General features: G+C 31.7%; 1 long non-coding RNA gene across 1 annotated transcript; it reads left to right on the top strand.

Annotated features, from left to right (window-relative positions):
• Positions 1-8,089: 8,089 nt before the first annotated feature.
• LOC122317424 lies at positions 8,090-10,031 on the top strand. Its single transcript, XR_006244461.1, has 4 exons — positions 8,090-8,400; positions 8,526-8,636; positions 8,861-8,929; positions 9,190-10,031. It is a non-coding gene; the product is annotated as an uncharacterized LOC122317424 (long non-coding RNA).
• Positions 10,032-12,685: the final 2,654 nt, after the last annotated feature.

Below are 12,685 nucleotides of genomic sequence, written 5' to 3'. Positions count from 1 at the left end.
TTTCACTTCTTTCCCTTTAACTAAAACAAGGATGGTTTCTAAAGGAGGGTGGCTGGTTTTCACAACTCTCTTGCCTTCTTCTTTAATAAAACTTGATTTTAAAACATTTAAATACTGTTTTGAATTATCTTTCTTTGAAACATAATGATTTTCAAGGAAATTGAAGAATAAGATATGCTTGTTATCTTTGTACATCTTTTTCTTCCATTCTTTTCGAATCTTCTATTTTTTAAAAATTGAGTAAATCCTATGATAAGTTTTTCGCTTATCATGGTTTTCTTTGGACATAAAATTCGCATATAAATTAATCATATCAATCACAAATAAATCACAATCATCAAGTGATTTATCCAAAACCATTAGACTGGAATGGACTGGAGCAACCATATCTGAAGCTGTAGGAGATGTTGATTCAGTATCATCTTCTACTTGTATTTCTTCCCTTATGGATTTACCTTTGGATTTAAGATCATCTTTGATTGAATAATAAGCAGATATAACCTGAGACTTAATTGAAATTCCTTCCAACTTTATGTCTTGGTCTGAGGGTACTTCTTTTGAGTGAAGTTCTCTGATCATGATCTGACGAGTAGGATTATTACGATCCTTCAAGTATCTTTTGAGACTTTTATCTCTTAGATCTTGGTCCGAACTAAAAGACGATCTAGAACCAGCAAAAGAATTTCTTCTTTCTTTGATTAAAGGCTGGTCAAAAGCTATCTTTACAGTACCATCAAGATACTGGTGAATATACCTAAGGTCTGAGTCTTGGGTTGGTACTTCTGTGGGAGAAAGTTCCTGCTTAAGTACCCATTCATCTGGAAGACTTACATCTTTCCAGAATAGCATCTTGGTTGTTGTGATGTTGGAGTTCGAAGCTGAACTGTACATCAGAACGGTTTCATTTTTTGGAGACTTAATATTAGCCTTTGGCTCAAGACTAGTGTTTAAGACTCTGTAATAGATGCGGTAAACTAAAGACATAGGCCTGCTACCTTCAACCATATCAAAACCAGAGGTTTGGACATTCAAAGTTAAAGTGGACAAAACATTTTTATCAAATAAATCAACAGTTAAATCAGGATAGCAATTAAAATGAACGGGTCCATCGATTAGGGAGGTTTGAACAATCCCTAAAACACTATCATTAAATTTTTTAAATCTACCATCACGTAAACATAAAAGAACACAAGCATCGATACCTTTTCTTACCAAAGGTACTATGGCAACTTGCACAGAAGCAATATGCATAAATTTATAACATTTTTCTTGAAAAGATTTTATCATTTTCTTTTGAAATATAACACATTGTTATTGTGTTCTGGAAACAGGAAAAGTTTGTTCTATGGTTTTAACCTGAAACAAGCTTTTCATTTTTGATTGAATCCAAGTGCGATTATAAAGAGAATCAATTTTTATCTTTGGCATGTGCCATTGATCAGAAGCATTTGAATCATTTTCTGAAATCTCACAATCTTCTTCATTAATAATATCAGGAGGCATACCTGACCTGGAACTAGTAGATGAGCTAGATCTAAACATCTTGCTCATCTTGGTAACTACTGAAACAAGATTCTTTGGTACATCCTAGACCTAGGTCTTTTCCTTTTCCTAGTTGCAGGACTCACACATACCAGAGGGCTATAAGACCAAAGCACAATCTCTATATCCCAATCACGTCCTTCACACGCCTACCCGGCTCATACGGACTACTTGGGACTCCGGAGATATCTCGTAAGGTTTATTCGACTGCGGCAACAGGAAAAATAAGAAAATAACTAAGAAACATGAAGAACCAGAATGTTTCCAGGAGTTATCAAGATAAGAAAGAGATAAAAATATAACAAAACTGTTAGCAACCAGAACCAGAAAGTGGCTCTGATACCATACTATATATATATATATATATATAGTATGGAGGTCAGTGATTTCATGAAATGGCATTATGGCACCGATAGAATTAATGCTAGCTGCCGGTGGCCAGATTTATATATATTCTTTGAGTTAAATTAATGCATGCTTAATATATAATGGATGATCAGTTGCTCGATCGATTTAATATGAAAGTTATATATAATATTCATTCGCAAGACACGCAATATTATATTAATATTAATATTAGAACAAACTTAATTATAATCATGTTGATTAATGTTTTCTACAATTAATTTGTCGTTTTTCTATTGTCGATTCTTAGCGCTATTAATGTTTGTTTTCTCACGGCCATATCATATAATATGATAGCAACTCGGACGTGATCTATATTCCACACCCACAATATTCTGGTTGCATTCAGATCATGATCGATATGTTTTGTGGGCTGTTAATTATATATATATATCTTTCTTCTATATATAAAAAGTGTGTATGAAATGAAAAATCTTGTTTTAACGGTTTTTCTTGTTTTTCTGTTAAAGTTAACACCGTTTGTTTTAACGGTTTGGCACATAAAATGAAGACATAAATGTTGAGAGAGATAGCATTCAATATTGTTATATGATTTATTAATCTCAATAATTATAATATTTAATAGTTTATATAATAATAAGTAATTAAAGATTAGTTATTATATTTTTTTTTTCTTCTTAACATATACACGTGTATTAGGTGCATAAAATGTGAATCCCTAAGTATAATATACATATATTATACGTTTCATTAACTCAGATTATTGAGTATTCCAAATTTAAAAATCTCATATAATATATAATATAAGTGTGTTTAATCAAGTGTTTTTTTTTCCCATGGTAGTAGGACGTAGCTTCCGCTAAGTCATATTTCATACGTAGGCTTGCTATGATAGGCACGTGACAAAGGCCGTGATTCTTGAGCTAATCAAGAAAGAGTAAATTCGGCCAACAATTTCAAAATATATTTTATGATTTATATATATGCTATATATAGAAAATATTATACCACAAATTTTATAAAAAGATTATGTTTTAACTTTGTGTTGTCCCTGATCGACTCAACCAATAGCAAAATAAGAATTTCAATATTGTCTCTATTGATTGTCTACAAGATGACATAAATTGATGAATTATAATACAAACATCAAACGACACATATTTTGAACTACCGTTTGTGTTAGACTTTTATTAAATTTTTCGCATACATCTTTACTAAAATGATAGATGTTATAAACATGTATTGGATTATATGATATTTTGAACTAATTTTTTTATTTTCTCCAATATGCCTTAAATTATTAAGTGACATCAATAATTTTTATAAAATATATATTATTTTTTACAAATAATCATTTCATAAAATTAGATAAACGTGCTTTGCACATTACTCCCACCTAGTATATATATATATGGAGATCACTTGGTTAATTTACAAGTGCGGCCTGCCAACTTAATTACATATATATCATGCTTGCATGTCAAAGAGGCCGGCTAGATCGATCCGTTTCAACAAACACGAATTTTGAATATCACTTCTCTTAATTCATGAAAAATTATTTTGATGGCTACGACTGCATATAATAATATAAATTAAGTATAAAAAACAAATTAAGCAAAAACTGAAAATGACAAACATATATAACTGATCATATTAATGTTTTAATGATGATTACTTTCGTAACACGAGTTTATCATGATCAGTGGCAGACTCACGTTTTGCTTCCAAAACTTTTTGAAAATATAATATACCCCCTAGATTTCATACATAATTATATAGATATAGAAAATGGCCCTTCCAAAAAAATTTATAATTTTCAGATATTCTCTAAAAGTTTCTAAAATTTCAACATATCTAGAAATGTGTCTCTCTAATTTTTTCTTATAGTCCCAAAATTTTATTTAATTTCTATATATTATTTATTTTTAAGGATGTGACCCTCCAAAATTAAAATTAAAACTAAGTTTTAAGAGAGATAATAAACTTATTAATATAGATCCTAAAGTTTTTTGATATACAATATTGAGCTTCTTAATACGGAATCCAAAGCGAAAATATAAGAAAAATTATTTAAGATCCATGATCTACATGAAAACTAGTTGAAAAATTTTATTCTCTAGACTTCATTAAGTAAGAAATGAATTTATTTAAACTCTCGATTATATCATTATATATTTAATGTGACATGAAAATATCTAAACTTTGCATGAAATTTGATAAAGTAGTTTACATACTAGAACAAAAAATGACATTCTAAAAATCACTTGATAGTTTATATGAATAAAATAAATTCAAAATATTTTATTACCAAAATAATAATGGATGAATATTATTTCATAAAACATTGTCGTTAGAATCTAAAACAAATATTAAGTTGTGTTTAGAATTTTATTTCTATATGCATGTAGCAAAATACCGAGATATAATTTTATATGTAGTTATATTTTGATAATTTTTCAATCTCTATTTAATTTAGTAAGATAACTGATGTTGGCAATTTTAGAATATGCAAGTTTCGCCCACACCCTTTAAAAAAAGTAGGTAAATCTAGGACTCATATGAAAAAATTATTTTTTAATAATGAACCTTACTTTTTTTTTTCAAATGGAGTGCGTAGTGCTTACACGCCCCACAACTATATATAACATTACTCTTTATATAAATATGTTAAACAGTAAAAAAAAGTTGGCCCTTCCTCTCAACACAATTGCTGGTTCAGCCACTGATAATGATAACCAAACTTGACTATGCAGATATATATATATATATCGATTATATATATAATATGGCCTCATCATGAACTGGCTAGTTATATTGTTAGAGAAGATGATCATAAAGAAAATAATCTCAAACCAACATATATTAATATCATATTAACATCATTTGCTAATTATATTTCGTTTCTCTTCAACACAATTATGGCAGAAAAGATTCGAATTATATATATAGTACTAAACGGGAAGTACTAATTACGAGAGTAATATCATGTGCTACTAATTATTAAGTGAATAATCTCTAGTGGTTAAGGGCATCTTCATTGACTTGGCTAAATGAGATGTTTGGCCAAATTTTACATAATTTAACTCAAAAATCCTTCATATTGGATTAGGTAAATTTAAAATAATTTAGACTTTTGCTACAGTGGTTAGTTAAAGTTGGAAGATCACTATTTATTTATTAAATATTAAAATATTAATTTCTCATTTCAAACAAATAAATTAAATTACTTAGGATATAATTAATATTTAACATTTAGAATATAATTATTATTAACATTTAATAATATTTTTTAATATTAATTGAATATAGTAGAAATATTATTAACATTTAACAATGCTTTTTTAAATAGTAATTTAATATAATATCATTATTAATATTAACATTTAATAATACTTTTTTTAATATTAATTTAATTAGAATATACTTATCATTAACATTTAATTGGTAGAATTATAAAATGTGATAAAATAAATTAAATAAAAAAATTATTAATTTAATACTATTTTATTATTAGATAGAAAATAAATAGCTAATCCAATGTGAGGATTGAATTTAGATAGAATAGATAAAGATAAAGAAGTATTAATATTGGTTAAATTTAAAAATAAATTTAGCTAAGCCAATAAAAATACTCTAATTAAGTAAATATTTGAGGATAAATCTGCACCTTATAACTTTCTTTCTAATTTCTTAGAAAAAGAAACACTGCTGGAAAAATGTAAAAATTGAGAAAGGCAATATATATGCATGATGATACCCATGAATATTCCTGCATGCAATTTTCAACCATGCATGCACGTTTATCATGTGACTTCAGTACCCATCTGTACTTACCCCAGTTGCCCGATCCTGTGCTCTAATATTAAATTAAGAGCAATGCTATATACAGTTATAGAATTATAAATGCTGTGTAATCGTTTTGAAAAAAAGTGGGGTCCATAATTAAAAAGTTAGTTTTTTTTCATATGGGTCCCATATTAATTCATTTTTTTAAAGCGACTGCATGTCGTTTGTACAACTACGACTGTAAATATAATTTCTCTTAAACTAATATACTTCTCGAAGCTCAATCCTGCCTACTTAAAAGGCTTAGGCAGCATTTGATTTGCAGGATGAGTTAAACTCAATTCGACTCATTTTATTTCATTATTATAATTTTTTTTTAATTTTTAATATAAAATATAATAAATAATTTAATTTTTTGAAATTTTAAAATAATAATAATATTAAAAAATATTATTATAATAATATTTTATTTAATTTTTATCTTTTAACTCATCTTAATTTAACTCAATTCATCATCTAAATTTGCATGATGGACAACTGGTATATGTAAATGAGATTAATAATGGATATTGTCAAATAGTACATATATTGTAGCAGCTTTCTGATTTTGGGATAAATCCAAATTTGGTACTACTTTTGATATACATTGCCTAGCTAGCTAGCCTTTTGTCAATCTTCCTCTTTTTCTTGGTGGAATACCATTAATTAAAAATTACTTTAACAAGCATTATATAAAATATGATCATGATCTTTGAATATTGATGATGATGATTACATATATTATTAATTTATATTGACAAGGACTAGCTAGCTAGTCATGATCATGCACGTTTTATTATATACATAAACCTAAAATTTGTTAACTTCAACCCCCAACTTGTTAATGTTAATTTATTAATTAAAGTTGACACAATATGTATATAGCCTCTTTATTGAGACGTGAAGATCGTGACAGGTAATTAATTAGATCCTGATCACAATCCCCTTTTAATCATTTGCTTCTGAAAATTGCATGTTTTTGTAAAGACAAACACCGGAAAAAAAATTAAAAAAAAAAAAAAAAAGTGCAATGAACAAACAAAGACTAGAGAATCAGAGATACTGCAATTTTCATGTCTTATTTTTTTTTTTAAATAATGTTATTTAATTCGGACAAATTATGATCTTATATATATATATATATATATATATTATATTTTGGCAAGCGTCAATTGTATCCACATGACTCACGGATTTTGCTCATTTAAAATAGTGGATATTATGCGCAAATATGGATTAATGTCCCTCTTAAAATATCACAGAGACTTGTTGCTTCTTAGTTAATTAATTCGTCACATATATTAATTATTAAAAGATAATTAGTAAAAAAACATATATATTTTTAGATACCGATTCAACTAAATACGTACAAAAATCTTTTTTATTTGATGTTCCATCTCTACTAATCGATTTTTTGTCCTGGTTTATTGGGCGAAGGGGGAACAAGTTATGCCATTATACTTTGCTTCTTTTATATATGTTAATACCATGTTTGTCTGAAACGGGCATGCATTACGTTGGAGTGACGTCATTTATTATGATCACAAGGAATTGGGTGTAGAAAAATGGCAGCGCGCAATAAACCGGCTTGAAACCTAGCTGCACAGTGTGGAACCACGTTTGACCTTCCTGGTACGTGCGAGAGGAGCCGTCTTTGACCACCCAACGTACGCGCCAAGCCAATTAATTAGCTAGCTAGCTGCATCTTGCAGACACGTTGTTGATGAGTTGCATGCATGCATGGTCCAGGCTTCTAATTACATATTGATGGATTCTCTTTTTTCTACAATTACTTCTAGAGTTAACTCTCTCGTGCATGCAGACCAATTTATCTCTATATATATCCTGAAAATCATCAACAAACACCTTTCTAATTATATTATCCCAAATATTTACAGAATTGGCAACGCCAACGAGTCCTAACATTAATTTCTCGAATGCTTATTAATTATCCGGATTCGCCGCTTTTGATCTGGTCACTAGTCCACTCTTATGAATTAATCTTATCCGCAGGTATACCAATTTATTTTGCAGACATTAGAATTACACCGATGATGAAGCCACTAATATTTATTCTGAGTTTCAGTCAATGATAGTATAATAAGCTAAATTGAGTATAAGAGGTGGCCGGTCTTCAATGCATGGAATCTCATATTGTTTATGAGGAAAAAACTCAAGCCCTTGCAATAATTTTAAGAACAAATATTGGGAGTAGCTCATGTTTGGGAGCAGCCAATTGCACACCATACGTGACGTTGGGTAAATGACCAAATTCTCCCCAGCTTTCCGTTCCCTCCCTCAGTATTTTCACATTTGATTTTTGAGAAACAGAGCTCGAGCTCCTCTCTCCCGAACGTGTGTCCGAGTCGTTCCGTCGTCAACATCCCCCCACCAGTACCTCCAAAATCCTCTTCAACGAAAACCCCCTTCACTGTGAATTTTCTTCTGCTTCTTTCACGTTGAAACCCTCAATCCCCTCACATCGTGACCTTTCTTGTTCTTCACTGGGAAGGCCTCAGTCCCCTCACAAAACTGAACCCTTCATCTCAGCCTCATGACGGTGTGAGTCCAAATACTATGAAATCGCGTCCAGAAATCTGCGAAAATCTCGCAGCACAATTTTACCACCAGGTCCAAAAGAAGCAAGCTGAGATCACTCCCAAGAAGGTACTTTTATTGTTTTTTTCATCTGGGATTTCCTTGTATTCCCTTCAATATGCTTATTCTAGAAGTGGGTAATCCTTCATTAAATTTCACTATGGTTTTGTTGTATCTTGTGTATCTGTCATCAGATCTCAGAGTATCAAATAATTGAGCTAGAGGAGAATGTTTGTAATCTGAAGAAAGCTGAGGCGGATTGGATTTTATAGGTAGGTGTTGTGGAACAAGGAAATAAGTTGGAGGTAAGAAGAATTTAGTATCTAGGTTTGTTTTTGGAGCTGTTTGATGAATTGCGTATTTGAGATTTTGTATTTTTAGTTAGGTTTTGTCAATTATTACTGTCAATAGAAGTTATAATAAGTCCAGTTTGTATTGATGTATTTCTACTTTTCTGGGCAACCTAAAACATAATTTTGACTTTCAATGCCTTGAATTGGCTACTCATTTTACTTTTGTCTGTTTTCAGCTAGTGGAACAAGACTCTGAAGGACAATGCAATTTAGAGTGCAAAACAATTGAGCGGGCTTGACAAGAGGTGAGATTTTGTCACTTGATTTGCATTATTTTATGTCTTGGTCTGCTTATTATCATGTAACTCTATATTGGCAATGGAGTTCTGTTTCTTTAAAGTAAGTAGCTATAATATGGACAAAACTAGCGAACTTTTTTTATTTATTTGGTTTACCATTTAAATGGGTAGAGTTTTGAATAGTATGAGAGAGGTCCTATGTTACAATCTAATGGAATTCTTGGCACCAAGTTGTTTAACTTTGTTTGCCCCTTGATCTTGCTCAGGTGGTATAAAGGTGGACTTGAGTTTGATGTTATGTTTGGGTGAGGTTGCAGGTTAAGATACTACCATGTAAAGCCAAAAGGGATGTTTAACAGCTTCTAAATTGTGGCATTCATGTGGATTTTGTCACTGTCCAAATGATTCTGTTTGGTTTTTGGCTCTTTTTACATTATTTTGGATACCACACTTAGCATTATGATCAAATCACTGTTTGATCATATTCTAGGACATGGGATATTCTGATATTGATGTTGCTGAATATCTATATAGCTCCAAGCCACAACTTGATTCATTGGTCAACTTTTTATGTAAAGACCTTACTAAAGCATGCAGTACCAAGCCACCTCCAAGATAACCTTTTGTGGCCAAGTCATCCAAAGAGGCAAAAATGGAAAGATATTGAAATCTATGCAGGTGATCATTTTGTCATTGCTTTGGCTTTCTCAAAAGAGCCTTCCGCTATAATATAGGATTTGTAACCAAGAGTTATGGTGGGTAAATCTAAAGACAATGTATTTGAGAACTTGGTTGTAAACATTACTCTCTTGATTGTAAATATTTTGTACTTGAGAATGAATAAGCAGTTTCAGTTTTGCATTTTATCTTCATGTGGTAGTTTTGCACAGTGGTACTTTTATCTTTCCTAACAGATGAATATGTCCTATTTTGATTTGTATCCATCAAAATGGTAAGCACATGGTGACTTGCCCTTAGTTAAAAAAAGGCCACTCAATGGAGCAGCCATCTATCATTCATTTATTACTGGAAATTGTAAGAAATGGTAAATTGATTCCATCACAAAAAACCAATACACTAAAGATTGTACTGAATCAAAATGGTAAACTCATTCCATCACAAAAAAATATTAAAATCAGCATTACAAGAAAGTATTCCATCACAAATAATACTGTAGCAAAATATTTATTACAAGAAAGGATTTCATCACAAATAACACTGTGTCATAGTACAAGAGAGCATTCCATCACAAAGCATTACACGCTTGCAGCAATGAAGAGACAACCTCCATATAAGCTCCATCTAAACTAGCTTCCTGGCCTGTTTGGGTATTGGCATTTGTATTAGTAATGTTGGAAAGAAGGCTAGATGGAGTTCAGTTTACTTGCATAGAAAACATCATCAAAATCATGTGATAATAAAAAACTGAGCAAGCATTTCCTAGCCATAAACATAATCCATAGATTTTAACACTTAAAAGCTTCTCCACTGGGAATACATTAATTTGTTTCCTTAAAAATGTTGACAAAATGGTTTACTTTGTCAAATGTTTACCATTTTGGTGACTGCTGGTAAATCAAATTACCTAAGAAGCTGGTACAAAATTCTATGAGTCAGTTGAGACTCATGACCTACCCTAAAAGAGAATAAGAGTGGAAAAAAAAAAAAGAACCCTCCTTTTTGATTTGCAGTAAATCATTTTGTGTTTATTTGGTCCCCAAAGTCTAAATAACATCACATGCAGGGAGGGCCATGACCCAATAGGATTCTGAGTAGTACAAGATCAAAATGTAAAGAAGCAAAACTATTTATCACAAAGGGAAAAAAAAAAGCAGAATCATTTGAAAAGAATACTGCTTATATCCAATTGATCAGCAGCTGAGCATTACCAACCCCCATCAGCAAAGCAAAAAGAAAGGAAAAAACTGCTTACCAATTCAATTTGCAATGTCGAAAACAGATTAACAACACTGCAAAATTGATTCACTCTAAGGGATCGACTAGCTCTGCGCAAGGTTTTTAACGGTGTAGATAAGAATCGAAGGAACCCATACAAAAGGCCTTTTCTAAAGCAAAGTTCTCACTCCCGGCCAAATGCGAAGCCCACTCCTCACCTATGAGAAAGTAATTAAAATTCAATAACTAAATGGTGAAGAATAATATTTTCTAATACAAACGCTGCATATAAGAATGGCTGGGTCAATCTTTCAAAAGTAAACACAGCATTTTCAAGATGGGAAAAAGGAACTAAACAATGAGACAAAAAAAAAATCCAATTGTTCTCTTGAATTCCACTCCAGATCAAATGCTCCCCAACCAAAAGGAAAACCCACAAGTCATTTCATTAGATTCACACAACAAGGATCGGAACAAAGACCCAAAAACTCACAGTAAATCAAAACCCAACAAGAAAAAAAAAAGGAACAAGAGAAAATAAGTACGCATGTTATAACTTAGTACTCATGCAAACGAAAAAAACAAAGAAACATTAAAAGAAAAGTAAAAAGGAAAAGAGAGACAAACCCTAGAGCAAGGAAAGGCAGCCATGGCAGAGGAGGCCCTGGAGATTATCTGCAAAGAGGGAGAGAAGGAGAGAGAGAGAGAGAGAGAGAGAGAGAGAGAGAGAGAGAGAGAGAGAGAGAGAGAGAGAGAGAGCATGGGTGGGTTGGCACCTTTTTGCAAGAAATACTAATTATAACACCACGTGTGAGGAAGAAGTTGGTGAGGAGGTTGTATAGCAGATTTTGAATAGGGAGATGAAACCCAGTGAACTGCAGATTTTGAATGGGAGAGGAAGGAGGCCGATGCGGGTTGCTTGGCGAGGAAGGAGGGGGTCTTGTGGGATTCAAATCGGGTTTGCTCCGTTCAATGAGCTCGTGAGGAGTGGCGGCGCTAGGTAGATGGAGGAGCGTCTCTCGGTGGCGTTGAATAGAGAGACGACATCACCGGAGGGCACGGGCAGAGGAAAGTGATGCGACACAAGTTACTGTCAAGGGAGGAGGGGGTTCCGAACTTTCGCGGCACAAAATTTGAATGGGAAAGAAAAATTCTCACCGATCTTTGTTTGAATCAAAACGCTCGTTTTGTTGAAAAAATGCCATGTAAGGTGTGTGTTGTGTGTGTCGCTACAGTGGCTGATCCCTAGTATTACTCATTATATATTAAGGGGTTTTAACGATAATATTAAGTAAGCATTTTGAAGTATAAACCTAAATGATCATGCATGCAGCATGAGATTGAATGCGCGCAAAAAGGATAAGAGCTCGACTCCACGAAAAAAGAGTACTAGTACTGGGTTTGAAGTGAAGTCACTACAAGAGAATTCATGATATTTTGAGATAAAAAATTTTATCTCAAAAAATCCAAATTTCATCCCTAAAAGTTTTTGGAGACGAAAAATTTGTTTCTATTTTATCTCAGAAAGACCGTCTCAGAAAGTATTTAGAGACAAAAATTGATTTTCGCCTCTAAAAAGTATTTTTAAGGACGAAATTTGATGGAACCAATCGAAACCGTTCGAACGGATTTTTCTTTTTCTTTTTTGGACAAAAAAATGTTGTCTCAGAATCAAGTTTGAATGCAAAAATTTCTGTTCGAATTTACACTTTTGTTCGAACAATAAGAAATGTTAATTCAAACTAATAATCATATTTGATCTTGTTCGTTCGAACCAACACATTTTTAAGTAACTTTTGTTCGAAGATAAATATTAACCATTAGAACAGTCAATCTATTTTCAAAAATCTTCTATTCAAACAGAGT

The sequence above is a fragment of the Carya illinoinensis genome, chromosome 7 (genome assembly GCF_018687715.1).
Source record: "Carya illinoinensis cultivar Pawnee chromosome 7, C.illinoinensisPawnee_v1, whole genome shotgun sequence".
Taxonomy (NCBI): Eukaryota; Viridiplantae; Streptophyta; class Magnoliopsida; order Fagales; family Juglandaceae; genus Carya; species Carya illinoinensis.
The sequence above is the reverse complement of the archived record's forward strand: the minus strand, read 5'-3'. Positions and strand labels throughout refer to the sequence as shown.